The sequence below is a fragment of the Natrix helvetica genome (genome assembly GCF_964273705.1).
Source record: "Natrix helvetica genome assembly, chromosome: 4".
NCBI classification, from domain to species: Eukaryota; Metazoa; Chordata; class Lepidosauria; order Squamata; family Natricidae; genus Natrix; species Natrix helvetica.
In genome coordinates this window covers 4,703,202-4,720,701 of record NC_138550.1, presented here as the reverse complement: position 1 = coordinate 4,720,701, position 17,500 = coordinate 4,703,202, and the positions used below count along the sequence as shown (strand labels likewise).

General features: G+C 42.0%; 1 protein-coding gene across 2 annotated transcripts in view; it reads left to right on the top strand.

Moving 5' to 3' along the window:
* The first annotated feature begins 10,951 nt into the window (after positions 1-10,951).
* KCTD21 (potassium channel tetramerization domain containing 21) overlaps positions 10,952-17,500 on the top strand; it is an 8,580-nt gene continuing 2,031 nt past the window's right edge. The window contains exons 1-2 of one of the 2 annotated variants that reach the window (XM_081949881.1): positions 10,952-11,178; positions 13,127-13,213. The gene's annotated coding sequence lies outside the window, so the exon portion shown is untranslated. Of the gene's footprint in view, positions 11,264-13,126; positions 13,214-17,500 lie in introns of both variants that reach the window. The other variant, XM_081949882.1, reaches the window with a different exon arrangement.

Sequence of the window (17,500 nt, the reverse complement as noted above, 5' to 3'; positions counted from 1 at the left end):
ACAACCACTTGTCTAAAATGTCTATAGGGTCTCCTGTTTAATCAGAGGGTTGGACTAGAAGACCTCCAAGGTCCCATCCAAGTCTGTTATTCTATTATTCTGAGGTATTTTGGGAAGTCGTTCCCACACAAATTTTCTTTTGAAGCATATCACCTTCTGTTTTTTATGCATAAATCAGGGACTTACCTGTAGCTGATTACAATCCAGTCAAAAGCAAAATATTTCCAGATGGAGATACCTTTTTTTTCCCTCTCTCTCTCTTTTGCTTAGATATTCTGTGTTTTCTCTGGGAACAGACAATATTTTTCCCCCTGCGTCTCCTTTCACCTCCTTGAAAGCTTGGGGCCCGGGCCATAAAAATAGCAGCAACTAGGAAAAGAAAATTCCGCTGACCTCGTTATCTTTCATTCCTGTTCTATCAACCCCCAAAATTGCATCACTGTCTTTTTCCACAGTTCATCGGACATCATCACTCACGAAGGAATTCAAGACCTCGGGAACTTCCTGAGGCTCTTGCAATATCTGAACCAAACACGGAAAAGTCAGTCTGTATAATATTCGAGTTTATGATTCTTGGTTTTCCTAACTGGGGGAAAATCCCCTGCTTGCCCTATGACATCCAAATCTGCCTTCTAGTCAATCCTTCCTGGAAGAAAACCAGAACATAAAACAATAACGGTGGAAGAGACCTTGGAGGTCTTCTAGCCTGACCCCCTGTATTAGCAGGAGATCCTCTACCATTCTAGACAATGGGTTGTCCAATCTCTTCTTTAAAACCTCCAGGCATTGTGGCCTGCCAGCAGCCAGCGGAACTGGCAGCAGATTCGGACAGTGAGGAGGTTGGGGAGGAACCTGGGCCAGTCCTGGAGTCTGGGGAAGGCTCTGATGCGGGCTCTGTGTCGGAGGAAGAGAGGGGGCCAGATGAATGGCCCTCCCAGAGGAAATCAAAGAGGAGCGTCAGGGGAGTGGAGTTTGCAGGAGACAATTAGTTCAATAGTAGTAACTGTGAGAGGGATCTTGGAGTCCTAGTGGACAACCATCTAAATAGGAGCCAGCCGTGTGCAGCAGCTGCCAAAAAAACCAACACAGTTCTAGGCTGCATCAACAGAGGGACAGAATCAAGATCACGTGAAGGGTTAATACCACTTTATAATGTCTTGGTAAGGCCACACTTGGAATACTGCATTCAGTTTTGGTCGCCACGATGTAGAAAAGATGTGGAGACTCTAGAAAGATTGCAGAGAAGAGCAACAAAGAGGATTAGGGGACTGGAGACTAAAACCTATGAAGAACGGTTGCAGGAACTGGGTGTGTCTAGTTTAATGAAAAGAAGGACTAGGGGAGACATGATAGCAGTGTTCCAATATCTCAGGGATTGCCACAAAGAAGAGGGAGTCAAACTATTCTCCAAGGGACCTGAAGGCACAACAAGAAGCAATGGGTAGAAACTAATCAAGGAGAGAAGCAACTTAGAACTGAGGAGAAATTTCCTGACAGTTAGAACAATGAATCAGTGGAACAGAAGTTGCCTCCAGAAGTTGTGAATGCCCCAACACTGGAAGTCTTTAAGAAGATGTTGGATAGCCATTTGTCTGAAACAGTATAAAGTTTCCTGCCTAGGCAGGGGGTTGGACTAGAAGACCTCCAAGGTCCCTTCCAACTCTGCTATTGTATTGTATTGTAGTTAACTTAATTGGTTCGTGACTCTCCGAGACTCCTTGCCAACTTTTGCAGAGATCGGCCTGGCAGCTCTCCAAGCCAGATAAGGTCTGTGACTGTAAGTCCTCCCTTGAAAGACTTTGCTGGATGTGAATGAGCAGAATTCAGAATAAATTAATAAAGGTTTTTTTTGTCAGGAGCAGGAGTTTGCTTCAGGCTCTCGGGAAGCCTCAGTCAGAACACCCGGGATGGAGCACCCACAACTTCCAGTGGCAAGTCGTTCCACTGGTAACTGTTCTCACTGTCAGGAAATGTCTCCTTAGTTCTAGGTTGGTTCCTCTCCTTGATCGGTTTCCATCCATGGCCACAATCGAGCCCATGTCTGTCGTTAAGCGGGGAATTTGTTCCGTGGGTTTTATCCCATCTTTACGCCTTTTCCCAGCACCGTTGTTAAGGGAATCACTGCAGTTGTTAAGTCAGGAAGATGGTTGTTAAGTGAACCTGGCTTCCCCCTTTGCTGGTCAGAAGGACAAAAAAGGAGATCACGTGACACACACCGCAAGGACACTGCGACCGTCATAAATATGAGTCAGTTGCCAAGCCCCTGAATTTTGATCATGTGATCCTGGGGATGCTACAATTGTCATTACGTCATAAGTCACTTTTTCAATGCATTCATAACTTTTAGCAGTCACTAAATAAACTACTGTTAATACGTCAAGAGTTGTCCGATGGGAATACTTAATTCAAGTATTCAGGACTCTTTCTGGATCCTGGGTGATGGATTTTTGGACCTTTTAATATCTAAGGAAGGTTACAGCTTCCATTGGGACCACAGAGATACTTTTTGGGAATAAAAGATTATGTTTCAGTCCGGTATAGATTCTGCCTTTATTTTTGGCATGCTTTATTCAATCTCTCAACCTCTACCAAAAAGAAAAAGGCCAAACTATTCTTTAGGATGACATGGAAGAGTGGTAAGGTAAGGTCACACAAAATCTTGCTTCTGCTTTGCAAAATAAAATGAAGGACTTTGCAAGATACGAGTTTCCATTCATCGGACTTTGCCATAACCCATTGAATAGAATAGCAAGAATTGAAAGGGACCTTGGACCAGGGGTGAAATCCAGCAGGTTCTGGAGAGCCAGTAGCGGAAATTTTCACTAGTTTAGAGAACTACCTCTGGCTGCCCCCAGAGTGGGGTGGGAATGGAGATTTTGCCGTATCCTTCCCCTGCCATGCCCACCAAAGGTGGTCCCTATTTTACTACTTGCATTTTTTTAAGTGCTTTCGAACTGCTAGGTTGGCAGAAGCTGGGGCAAGTCACGGGAGCTCACTCCGTTACGCGGCACTAGGGATTCGAACCGCTGAACTGTGGTAGTGACCTATGAATCTATGAACCTGTTTTATTACATGTGTCCTAAAAAGCTAATCAGATTAATTGCATCTGAGATTTTATTTTCACAGGCTGTTTTGTTTAAAAGGAAAGCACTGTACCTTTTATTTAAAATAAGTTCCAGGACCTGAAGATATTCAACCATTTGCTTTAATCTCCTCGGGCTTTAAAATGAAGGACTCGTTCTTTTAATTATTAAGAAAGAGGCACAAGGAGTATTCTGTCAATCGTTTGTGAATCTACAAAAAATAATCAGCGTAACTTTCAAGTGAGGACTTTGAACCACTTAAAAACTTACTCTGGACCTGCCTGACTGCATGCCACAGCCTCAAAGATGCAAAAATCACAAGCACTAAATAGGCACAATTAAACACTGTAGAATTTAACTGGCTTTATTTTGTTTTGGTCAGAGCTGTTCTGGGTCTACTTCCAAATTGAAAGAAAGAAAGAGGGAAAGAGAAAGTGAGAGGCAGAAAGAAGGAAAGAAAGAAGGAAGGAAGGAAGGAAGGAAGGAAGGAAGGAAGAAAGAAAGAAAGAAAGAAAGAAAGAAAGAAAGAAAGAAAGAAAGAAAGAAAGAAAGAAAGAAAGAAGGAGGGAGGGAAACAAGGGAGACAGACAGGAAGGAAGGGAGGGGGAGGTGAAGGAGAAGGAAGAAAGAAGGAAAGAAAGAAAGAAGAAGGGAAGAAAGGGAGGGAGGGAGGAAGAAGAAAAAGGAAGGAAGGAAGAAGAGAAGGAGAAGGAAAGAAGGAAGAAAGAAGGAACAGAGGAAGAGTTTATAAATGCATCATTTTCGAATGAGAACTAACTAATTAAATAGCTAAATGACTAAAAATACAGGGAAGGAGGGAGGGAAGAAGAAAGAGATAAAGAAAGAAGGAAGGAAGGAAGGAAGGAAAGAAAGAAAGAAAGAAAGAAAGAAAGAAAGAAAGAAAGAAAGAAAGAAAGAAAGAAAGAAAGAAAGAGTTGCGGGTTTCTGGGTTGAGAAAAGAGGATTCAAGGGGAAATATGACACCATTCTTAAAATACTGAAAAGGATGCTCAGTACAATAAAAACCTTTCCTCTCCTCTCCTCCCTCCTTCCAGCACGCAGGACCCAGAACAATAAATTCAGATTCAGAAATAAATTCAGAGAGACAGATTCCCTCCCAGTCTCGGCCTTACAGTTCCTAACAAAGCAGCTGGGACTATGAGATCTTTATCTCGCTATTTCCAAAACGATCCTCCAGCTTCTCTCCAGAGATCAGAAATCCCTCATTTTGGAAAGCTTTCATTGGAATACCTGAAGCAAGCAGGGGATTCTTCTCCACGGGTAAAGCCTCCATCTTCCAACCCGGTGATGCTGGGAGAGCAGGAGGGGAAATCCTGAATTTTGTAAGGGTACGCTGGAAGGACACCATGCAAGCTGTTTCCCGGCTGCTGCCAAGAAAATATACTGCATTTTGCAAAACACTGCCCTTCGCTTAAACTTCTCCCTGCAGCAAAATCGATGTTGAGAACCCGGAGCGAGAGAGCGGCTGAGGGAATCTTTTTTAAAAAAATAATAATAATAATTTTATTACGTAAAAGAATTATACCCAACTGGCAGTTGGAACAGAGTTCTTTTCAGGTGGGGAGGGGGAGTAGAACTCCTTAGCATCAGAGCATGTTAATTACCGTATAAGAAATACTAATGATCTGATAGTCATTTCGAAAAATCCTTTCTTAGCGAGCACCTAAAAGCCAAGAGAAACATCCGTGTCAAATTTTAAGTTTGTAGGCTTTACAGTTCTGGAGATGAGTAAGTGGTATTTGGCATAGATGATAGATAGATAGATAGATAGATAGATAGATAGATAGATAGATAGATAGATAGATAGATAGATAGTTGATAGATGATAGATAGATAGATGATAGATAGATAGATAGATAGATAGATGATAGATAGATAGATAGATAGATAGATAGATAGATAGATAGATAGATAGATAGATAGATAGATAGATAGATGATAGATGATAGATAGATAGATGATAGATAGATAGATAGATAGATAGATAGATAGATAGATAGATAGATAAATAGATAGATGATAGATAGATAGATAGATGATAGATAGATAGATAGATAGATAGATAGATGATAGATAGATAGATAGATAGATAGATAGATGATAGATAGATAGATAGATGATAGATAGATAGATAGATAGATAGATAGATAGATGATAGATAGATAGATAGATAGATAGATAGATAGATGATAGATAGATAGATAGACAGAGAGAGAGAGAGAGAGAGAGAGAGAGAGAGAGAGAGAGAGAGAGAGATTTTCAATTTGCTTTTTCAAACGCATTGCTAACAATTTGCCCTTAAGCTGTAACCTTCCAAGGAAAGCCTCCCTTTCGAGAAATGAGAATTGGACAGGAGAGGGTTTGAAACGGGACAATTTGGTTTGTTCAGCTGATTGAAAGGATCCACTCGGCAGCCTCCGAAACGAGGTGGAAAAATTGAGGTTCAGAACCAGGGGTGGGTTCCAGCCGGTACAGCCCGGTACGGGAGTACTGGTAGTAGCCGGGAGCAGCTGACAGTGTACAGGTATGGTGGCTCATTTGGCCCGCCCGCCCACCCGCGTTCTATACCGGTTTTTAAAGCAACCGGCAACTGTGCATGCGTGCACTACATGCGGAGGCTGTGCGAGTTCCGACAAGCAGCTGGGTGTCGCAGGGGCGGTGGATTGCGCATGCCTGTGCAGCGAGTGTGCACGAAAGGATGCGCGGCCCCTTGAGCACCGTACCAGTGGCGACGGGAAGAGGAACCCACCACTGAGCGGAACGGATGTGGTACCATACTTCACCGTCTACTCGGGAGGAAACCCAAATCCAGGCAGGGTTCGGCGGGCGTCCTCTCGTCTTGCGAAGAAGAACATTGCAGCATGACTCAGCAGTTCTCTGCCTAAATCCATCATCTATTGATCGAAAGTCACTCCGGTCAGATCGGAGATGCGATGAAGCAATTTTGTTCAGGGACCAAATGCTTTGATGGATGGGTACCACTTTTGGACTGTAAACCTGTGTGTTTTAACTCCGTGGCCTCCTATCTTTTGGGCACCAGGGAACGGTTCTGCGGGGAGAGTTTTTTTCCGTGGATCATAGACAGAGGTCGGCTTCTACATTTTAGCAAGGGGTTCTCTGCCTGGTTGCTGAGTGGGTGAGTAGCCTACTAGTCGCCCTTCTGCACCATAGTGGGGGGTGTTTTAGCCCTCCTCAGACTCCGGAGGGCGAAAATGCCCCCCCCCCAGATCTGGAGGCTATTTCTGACTTCCTGAACTTCCGGCAGGCCGGTTTTTCACCCTCCCTAAGCCTCCATGCGCGGCCTGAACTTACCTGCACCCAAAACAGGCTGCATGGAGTCCCCCGGGAGGGAAAGGGAGGCAGGGACAGCCAGGAGTGGGATTTGGGGGTTCTCTGAACTGCACTGAATCCTAGCTAGAGGTTTTCACGACTCCCCACAAACCCCCAGCAGAGAGTGCGTGGTTTCGCATTATGCCTGCATCTCGCGGATGGGGCTTCGCTTATTTGTGTGGCCCGGTTTTCGGGCATGCCGTGGCCCAGTGTGGGGCCACGGACCGGAGGTGGGGTACCCCTGCTTTAACGGATATTGTGCTATTAATCCAATCTTGTGGGGTTGCGTACAGATAGTCCTCAACCTATCACAGCTCATTTAGTGACCGTTTTGAAGTTACCAAGGCACTGAAAAAAAGTGACTTACGACCATTTTTCACCCTTACGACCGCTGCAGCCTCCGCATGGTCACATGATCAAAAATTCAGATCCTTCTACAGCAGGGGTGTCCAAACTTGGGAACTTCAAGACTTGTGGACTTCAACTCCCAGAATTCCTCAGCCAGCATGGCTGGCTGGGGAATTCTGGGAGTTGAAATCCACAAGTCTTAAAGTTCCCAAGTTTGGACACCCCTGTTCTACAGGTAGTCCTGGATTTACAACCATAATCGAGCCCAAAATTTATGTTGCTAAGCGAGACAGTTAAATGAGTTTTGCTGATTTTAAGACGGCGGTTAAGTGAATCCCTGCGGTTGTTAAATGAGTCACATGGTTGTTAAGCGAATCTGGCTTCCCCATTGACTTTGTAAAAGGGGATGGCATGACACCCAGGACAGTACAAACGTCATAAATATGAGCCAATGGCCAAGCGTCCGAATTTTGGATCACATGGCCATATTAATGCTGCAACGGTCATAAGTGAGAAAATGCAGATAAGTCACTTTTTTCAGTGCTGTTGTAACTTCAAAGGGCTGTACAATGATCTGTTGCAAGTCGAGGAGTATTTATATGTATTTATGATGGTTACATCATCCCAGGATCACGTGGCTTCTATTATTTATAAAAACAATATAATGGGGGATATGAATGAATGAAAACATAAATACATGAATAAATCAAAACTTTCCTGCTACAATGGGAAGAATAGAATAGAATAACAGAGTTGGAAGGGACTTTGGAGATCTTCTAGTCCAACCCCCTGCTTAGGCAGGAAACCCTACACCACTTCAGACAAATGGTTATCCAACATCTTTTTAAAGATTTCCAGTGTTGGGGCATTCACAACTTCTGGAGGCAAGGAGTTCCACAGGTTAATTGTTCTAACTGTCAGGAAATTTCTCCTCAGTTCTATGTTGCTTCTCTCCTTGATTAGTTTCCACCCATTGCTACTTGTTCTACCCTCAGAAGCATCAACATCTTCCTGTAAATAAACTTTTTTGGGGGAGGGAGATAAATATTTTTTTCTGAGTTGGAAACATAAGCTACGGGAGTTGGGATCTCTGGCCCATCTCGTCCAGCAGTGTGTTCTTCCCAACTGACTAAGCAAATCCACCCATTGCCCAGGAGATGGCCTCCAGAAGCATCCCAGGATCATTAAGGCTAAGAGCCATGGATCTCCAAAGCATCCGTGAATGGATGATCTAACCCTTTTTGTGAAGACAGCCAAACAGATTCCTAGCCCATATCTTGTGGCAATGAATTCCAAAGTGGAATTACAAATCAATTACTAACTTATATATGCATGTATGTATGTATCATGTTTCCCTGAAAATAAGACAGGGTCTTATTCTCTTTTGACCCCCTGAAATAAGCGCTTGGTCTTATTTTCGGGGAGGTCTTAATATTTTTGAGGTGCAGGAGGTGGTGGGCGTGGTCACCTCATGGCAGCTGCGGTGTTGCAATGTTTTGGGTGGAGGGCTTATTTTAGCACATGCACTCAAAAGCCTGATTGACTTTTTATCCAAGAAGGCCTTATTTTTGGGAAAACAAGGTATGTATGTATGTATGTATGTATGTATGTATGTATGTGGACGGATAGACAGATAGATGATGTAGAGAGAAAGATAGAGAGAGAGATACAAACAGACGGACGGATGGTCAGACAGACAGACAGACAGATAGACATGTTAGATGATATAGAGATAGATAGATAGATAGATAGATAGATGATAGATAGATAGATAGATAGATAGATAGATAGATAGATATGATAGATAGATAGATAGATAGATAGATATACAATAGAAAGATAGAGATAGATAGATAGAAAGAAAGAAAGAAAGAAAGAAAGAAAGAAAGAAAGAAAGAAAGAAAGAAAGAAAGAAAGAAAGGAGGGATGAGAGGATAGATGGATTTTTTTATTATTATTTTTAAACATAAAAAAACAACATAAATGGATATATTTTGTGAAAGAGGGAGAAATGATAGATTGATACTGGGAGAGAGAGAGAGACATAGACTTAACAAACGTGTTACTACTACTTAACAACTGCAGCAATTCACTTAAGAAAGGTGGTAAAGGGGGCAAAATTCACTTAGCAAATGCCTCACTCAGCAACAGAAATATGGGGCTCACTCGTGGTCCTAAGTCGAGGACCGCCTCTACTGCTTCTGATAAGCCTGATCGCAAACCCTCGATCGCTTCCCCCCACCCCCTTCCCCAAGTCCCGGTCCCGGTCCCGCCTTCCACCCGGCCAGCCCCGTCTCTTTACCTGCTGGCCGTCAGCGCTCCACCCTCTCCGGCACGCTGGGATCCACTCCGGAGGCAGCGCGGGTGGGAAGGGGGCGATCCCTTGCTCCATCTTAAGGAAGCGGCTCCCTTGGGGTGGGGTGGAGGGGGAGAGAGAGATCTCCCCACTGGCTCTCTCTGTCTGCAGGGATCGCCCCCTGCGAGGCCGCCCTTGCTCCTCCTCTCTCGCTCTCTCTTTCTGCAAAGCCCAGGCGGTGTCAGCGGTGGCGGATCTACCCAGCTGGTGCAGTTCGAGGGCGCCAGAGGCTGCGGCAGCCGGCGCCCGACCGCAGGGAGAACCTCCCGCACTTTGGAACGAATCCGCTGGCCGCGCGCTGAGCTCTCTCTCTCTCTCTCTCTTTCTCTCTCTCTCTCTCTCTACTGGTTTGCGGAGGCTCTCGTTTCTTAGCTCGCTCTCTCTCTCCCTCTCTCTCTCGTCTGTTATTCAATTATCGGCTATATAAAGCCGTCCATCTCACAAAACGTGACTCTGAGCGGTGTATATCTGGCCATTGACTAACTGCCCAGCATCTCTCCCTCTCCCCCTCTCTCTCACTCATTCTCTCTCTCTCAAATCTATACATCTATCCATTCATTTCTCTTTCCTGTCTGTCTGTCTATCTCTATCAGTACTCCTCTCTCTCTCTCTCTCTCTCTCTCTCTCTCTCTCTCTCTCTCTCTCTCTCTCTCTCTCTCTCTCTCTCTCTCTCTCCCTTCTCTCTCCTTCTCTCTCTCTCTCTCTCTCTCTCTCTCTCTCTCTCTCCCTTCTCTCTCTCTCTCTCTCTCTCTCTCTCTCATTTATGTAGCAGTCCATCCTACAAAAACTGACTTTAGCTGGTGTACCTTTATATTATCTAACTACACCCATCCCTCTCTCTCTTTCTCTCGACTTTTTCCCTCTCAAAATCTATCTTTCCATCAACTTACCCATTCATCTTTCTCTCCACTCAATATCTATCCAATTATTCTCTCTCTCTCTCTCTCTCTCTCTTAATTTATGTAGCAGTCCATCTCACAAAAAGTGATCAGGCGGTGTAATTTTTTTATCTATTATCTATCTACCCTCTCTCTCTTTCTCTCGACTTTTCCTCCCCTCAAAATCTATCTTTACCTATCCATCTCTCTCTCCACTCAGTATCTATCTATCTATCTATCTATCATCTATCTATCATCTATCTATCATCTATCTATCTATCTATCTATCTATCTATCTATCTATCTATCTATCTATCTATCTATCTACCTACCTACCTACCTACCTACCTACATCTATCTATCTATCTATCTATCTATCTACCTACCTACCTACCTACCTACCTACCTACCTACATCTATCTATTTATCTATCTATCTATTTATCTATCTATCTACCTACCTACCTACCTACATCTATCTATCTATCTATCTATCTATCTATCTATCTATCTATCTACCTACCTACCTACCTACCTACATCTATCTATTTATCTATCTATCTATCTATCTATCTATCTATCTATCTATCTATCTATCTATCTATCTATCTACCTACCTACCTACCTACCTACCTACCTACCTATCTACCTATTGTCTCTGACTCTTATTTACTTAGTAGTCCATCTCACAAAAAGTGACTAGGCAGTGTACTTTTTTATCCGTTATCTATCTACCCTCTCTCTCTCTCTCTCTCTCTCTCTCTCTCTCTCTCTCTCTCTCTCTCTTTCCCTCTCAAAATCTATCCTTTCCTTTCATCAATTTAACCATCCATCTTTCTCTCCACTCAATATCTATTCTCTTCCTCTCCCCCCTCCTTTCCCGTATGCCAATTCCAGCCTCCAGCTGATCGCTCTCTCGCTCCACCACCACCCCGCCTTCCCCAGAGTCCCCTAGACTGGGCTGACCGGAGAAGTGCCGGAGAACTCCATTTCCCAAGAAGCCTTGCGCCCGACCGGCTCTTCTCTCCTCCTCCTCCTCCTCCCCCCTCCTCCGGCTCTTCTTTCCAAAGCGGGCTTCCCCCACCGCCTTCATCTTTTCCCACGGCGGTCTCTCTTCCCTCCTGCGCCGGAGTGACGGCGGATTGACCGACGGGGGAGAAAAGGTAGGCGTTGCCCCGGAGCCGGTGGAGGGGGGAGAAGGCGGAGGCTCCAGGACCTCCAATGAATGGGAGACTGGCTCAGCACCAGGTGGGCCCGGGCAGGATGGTTTTCCGGGGTCTCCCCTCCCTTATTCCTGGGAGTTTTACTGCCATCAAAGTTTTTTTTTGGGGGGGGGGGGAGGAATGCAAGGCAGAAAAAAACACGCAAAGGAAGCAAGGCTATATGCACCAAAGACAAATTCCTTGTGTGTCCAATCCCACTTGACCAATAATGAATAAAAGAATAAAGATTAAGATTAAAAAAAAACAGATCCAGCCAAATCCGTGGGGTAACAGTGCCCATCATCCACTCCTGCCCTGCCCATTGCCCTTAATTGCAGCATGCTTTTCCTTCCCCCCATTGCTTGCTTCCTCTGGGGGTTGGGTAAATGCAGATTATTTGGAGAAATAAAAGGAATGTTAAGTAACATCTGTGCAAGGACCTACTGTCATTCCATCCACTTTCAAGGCAAAGATGATGGATGGATAGATAGATAGATAGATGATGATAGATAGATAGATAGATAGATAGATAGATAGATAGATAGATAGATGATAGATAGATAGATAGATAGATAGATAGGTAATGAGACTAGTCAGATAAGATTGAAATAAAGAAGACAGAGAGTAATGAGAGAGAAATTGTACATTCAAAGTGACAAGTTATTTTATCTCTTATCTATTATGTATGTATGTATATATCTATCTATCTTGTGTCTACCTATCTATCATGTGTCTGTCTGTCTATCTATCATTATCTGTCTGTCTATAACTCTATCATGTATCTGTCTATCATCTATCATCTATCTATCTATCTATCTATCTATCTATCTATCTATCTATCTATCTATCTATATCTATTTATCTTGTGTCTGTCTATCTATCAATCATGTGTCTGTCTGTCTATCTATCATGTCTGTCTATCTATCATGTGTCTTTCTATCTATCTATCACCTATCTATCTACTGTACCTACCTACCTATCTATCATATTTGTGTGTGTGTGTGTGTGTGTCAGTCTGTCTGTGTATCTATCTATCAATCATGTATTTGTCTATCATCCATCTATCTATCTATCTATCTATCTATCTATCTATCTATCTATCTATCTATCATCTATCTATCTATCTATCTACTTACCTACCTATCATGTGTCTCTGTCTATCTGTCTGTCTGTCTGTCTATCTATCTATCTATTGTGTGTGTGTGTGTGTGTGTGTCTGTCTATCATGTGTGTGTGTGTCTGTCTGTCTGTCTATCCGTCCGTCTGTCCATCTATCCTTCTATCTCTCTAATTGCACCCCCAAATGTGATGTGGTCCCCATCCACTTTAGCTGCACTGTGCAGATAATTCTGGTTCAATTCCCGATCTTCCTTTTCCTTTCTTTTTATGGGCAAATATTTGTCTAAGGAAGGATTTTCTCAACCTTGGCAATGTTAAGCCTTGTGGAATTCTGGGAGTTGAAGTCCACACGGCTTAAGATTGCTAAAGTTGGGAAACACTGGTCTAAAGTCTAAAGTGTTGTTTGCTTAATTGGAATACCCAGATGGGTGGACTTCAACATCCAGGATCCTTTGCAATGCCCAAGGAATTCTGAGAGTCGGAGTTCGCAGAGCTTAAGGTGACTATAGTTGAGAAAAACCAGTGTAAGGTCATGTTTGCTTAACTGGAAAACTTGGATGGGTGGGTTTCAACTTCCAGAATCCTCTGCAATGCCCAAGGAATTCTGGGAGTTGAAGTCCAGAAGTTTGGAAGGTATTCCCCATTAGGAACCAAGGTTGGGAGGAAACAGCTAGCCTCACCTTACCTGATGCTCAGAAAATGTCATATAATTCCCAGTTTTCCAGCTAGCCTTCAGTATAATAATCCTGTTTTCAGATAGGATACTGCCTGTTTTCTCCCACTTCCGCAGGTCCTTGGAAATCCAGACGATGGCCCAATTTAAGCAGTTGGGGACAATTTTTATAGAAACTCTGATCCTTTGAAAGAAGACCGCTTGGTAAGACTTGTGCAATAGGATTCGTGCAATAAAACCCTTGAAGAGCTGCGCAGGTTCATTATGGTGGGACTTCAAATTAAAATTCAATATGAATTTAATTTGAATCTAAGGTTACGGTGCGCCTTGGAACGTAAGCAGACCTGAAGCAACCCCATCCTTTTGTCCTAGAGCAGGGGTGTCAAACTCAAGGCCCGGGGGCCGCATCCAGCCCGCCGGGTGCTTAGATGTGGTTGGTGGGGCCACCCTGGAAACAGTGGACTGGCCTGCTGTGCCTCTGCTAGCAAAAACGAAGCTTAGGAGGGCCGCTGGATTCTATTCTAATACAATTAAAATACAATACAGAATAGAATAGTATAATTAGAATAGAATAGAATAATTAGGATAGAATAGAACAGAACAAAACAAAACAATATAATTAGAACTGAATACAGAATAGAATAGTATAATTAGAATAGAATAGAATAATTAGGATAGAACAGAACAGAACAATATAATTAGAATAGAATATAGAATAGAATAGTATAATTAGAATAGAATAGAATAATTAGGATAGAATAGAACAGAACAATATAATTAGGATAGAATACAGAATAGAATAGTATAATTAGAATAGAATAGAATAATTAGGATAGAATAGAATAGAACAGAACAGAACAATATAATTAGAATAGAATACAGAATAGAATAGTATAATTAGAATAGAATAGAATAATTAGGATAGAATAGAACAGAACAATATAATTAGAACAAAACAATAGAATAGAATAGTATAATTAGAATAGAATAGAATAATTAGGATAGAATAGAACAGAACAAAACAATATAATTAGAATTGAATAGAATAGTATAATTAGAATAGAATAGAATAATCAGGATAGAATAGAACAGAACAATATAATTAGAATAGAATACAGAATAGAATAGTATAATTAGAATAGAATAGAATAATTAGGATAGAATAGAACAGAACAATATAATTAGAATAGAATACAGAATAGAATAGAATAATTAGGGTAGAATAGTATAATTAGAATACAGAATAGAATAGAATAGAATAATTAGGGTAGAATAGTATAATTAGAATAGAATAAAATAATTTGAATAGAATAGTATAATTAGAATAGAATAGAATAATTAGAATAGAATAGAATAATTTGAATAGAATAAAATAGTATAATTAGAATAGAACAGAGCAGAACAGAACAATATAATTCTCTCCAAGCAGTATTGAATCGATAAGCTTAGCTCAGAGGTGATTCAAGGACACGGCTATTAATAGACCACTTAATTATATTGCAGGAACCAGAAGTACAGTTAATTAAGAAATCCTGCAGCTGCAGCGTGTAAGATGCAAGCTATCTATTACAGGATTGACATTCAAAGCTTCTACAAACACAGACACCCAGGCTTTCTGGCTCGATTGGCTGAGAGGAGCAGGGGGTCCCTCTAGATTACAGGTAGTCCTTGACTTACGGCACTTCATTTAGTGACCATTTGATGTTACAACGGCACTGAAAAAAGGGACTTGTGACCCCGGGACACCATTATAAATATGAGCCAGTTGCTAAACATCTGAATTTCGATCACGCCACCATGGGGATGTTGCAACTGCCTTTTAAGTGTGAAAAATGCTCTTTTGCTTTTTTCAATGCCGTTGTAACTTCAAACCGTCACTAAACAAACTGTCGGAAGTCAAGGACTATCCTGTATGGCTGTTCGACATTTTTGGAAATATAAATACGCCCACAGCATAGCATAATCTTTTCCTCTAGTTTAACAGTCACCTGTGTGGGAAGCTTACAGACAAACTTATTTTTAGACTCTGGTTTTTTTTCCTGCATTTTTTTCTAAAAAGCAAAGAAGACTTCGGCTCTTAGCTGTTTTTAAAGCATCCGATGTTTAAGTTGATAAATTTTTAACCTCAGATTGAGGATTAAAGGCAAAAAAACCCAAAACCCTTTTAAAAAAAGATAGGAAAGAACAAAAGTTATTTAAGGAAGTTCATGCTATACAGCAGGCAATATCAACCCGGATCCAAAATTCGGAAACGGATGGATGTACATCTATTTCCATATACCGTAATATTATTAAACCATTTTTTATTATTAACTAGCCGATAACTCGGCGTTGCTTGGGTATTTATTTATAAGGGGAATATGTCTGGACCAAACATAAATTCTAATGTTTGATTTTCCCCCTTACCAGAGGGAGCCCCCTTGTGGAGGACTGTGAAGCCGTTATCACGGCAACTCCACTGCGCTGTACAGTAGAAGCCATTTTAAGGCAGTACAGTAGAAGCCATCTTAAGGCACAACAGGCTGATTCTTAACAGAACACATACCCTGAGGGATTTTAGAGGTGTCTTACCTCCACAGTATTTTTTTTTCCAGAGAGTAAGTCATCAAGTTTGGTTGAAATTGCTCGAGGCATTCCAGAGTTGTGCTGGAACACACACATACACACACGCACATTTATATATATAGATATATAGATAGAAAATGATATAATGATCCCAGTTCAAGGGTACAGAATAGGATTCTATCGACCGGCAGACTCTTAAAAGCAGGATGGCAAAAATAGCAGCCGCCAAAATTCAATTAAAAGCATCTATAAAAGAAGAATATTTTGAACTGCTGTCGGAAACACACACGGCTTGTCGCCAGCTGTAAGATAACTAGGAGAAATTGCACAACTGGGACAGTTGCAGAAAAAAACCTACACACAAAGCCTTAGTTTGTGGCAAAGGAAATCACTGCAAAGGTTGTGTGGTTTGTGACGGCATCTCTGGCAGGTTTTAATGATCAGATTAATATATATAACTACAGGTAGTCCTCGACTTACAACAGTTCACTTAGTGGCCATTCAAAGTTACAACGGCACTAAAAAAAACCTGACTTATGACCCTTTCTCACACTTACGACCGTTGCAGCATCCACCGTGGTCAGGTGATTCAAATTTTGGGTGCTTGACAACTGATTCACATTTATGATGGTTGCCCGTGTCCCCGGGGTTATGTGATCCACTTTTGTGACCTTCCGACAAGCCAAGTCCAGGGGGAAACTAAATTCATTTAACAACCGTGTTTCTAATGCAAGAACTGCAGTGATTCACTTAACAAAGGTGGTGAGAAAAGTCGTAAATTGGGGGAAGGCTCACTTCACAAATTTCTCGCTTAGCAACATAAACTTTGGGCTTAATTGTGGTCGTAAGTTGAGGACCTACCTGTATAAGAGTCTTGAGCATCAGCACAACTGTGTTGAATTTGCGAAGTGGCAATTCACGAACATATTTAATTGCAAGAGTCCACGACTTATCATAATTATTGGGACAAGAATTTCTATTGCTAGGCAAGGCTGTTGTTAAGTGTGTTTGGTCCCAATTTACCACCTTCCTTGCCACGGTTGTTAAGTGAATCGTTGCCATTGTTAAGTTAGGAACACGGTTGTTAAGCAAATGTTGACTTTGCTATCGGGAGCCACCTATTTGGGTCCCCAAATAGCCCTTTTGTGACTCTGGAATGTTGCCACGCCCCTGAATTTTGAATGTGTCTTTGTGGGGCATGTCCAAATTGGGCGTGACTCAATTAACAACCACCCTGCCTAACAACAGAAATTCCAGTGCCAATGTTGTCTTAAGTCAAGCACTATTTAAAATGCATTAAGGGTTTTTCTCTTCCTTCAAAAAGATTGAATTAATATAATTTGGTCCTTTCTTTCTTTTTCTTTCTTTTTTTCTTCTTTCTTTTTTTCTCTCTTTCCTTCCTTCCTTCCCTTCCCTTCTTTCTTTTTCTCTTTCTTTCTTGCTTTCCTTCCTTCTTTTCTTCTTGGTTATTTGCTTTTCTTCCCTCCCCCTTTCCTTTCTTCCTTTCTTCCTTTCTTCCTTTCTTCCTTCTTTCTTTTTCCTGTTTGCTTACTTTCCTTCCTTCCCTCCCTCTCTCTTTCTTTCTTTCTTTTCCTTTCTTTCTCTTTTGTTCTTTCTTTCTCTCACTTGCCTTCCTTCCTTTTCCTTTCTCCAATCCCTCCCTCTCTCTTTCCTTTCTTCCTTTCTTTCCTTTCTTCTTCCATTCTTCTTTCTTTTTTTTCTTGCTTGCTTACTTTCATTCCTTCCCTCCCTCTCTCTTTCTTTCTTTCTTTTCCTTTCTTTCTCTTCCTTCTTTCTCTCATTTGCCTTCCTTTCCTTTCCTTTCCCCTCTCCCTCCCTCCCTCTCTCCTTCCTTCCTTTCTTTCCTTTCTTCTTCTTTCCTTCTTTTTCTTTTTCTTGCTTGCTTACTTTCATTCCTTCCCTCCC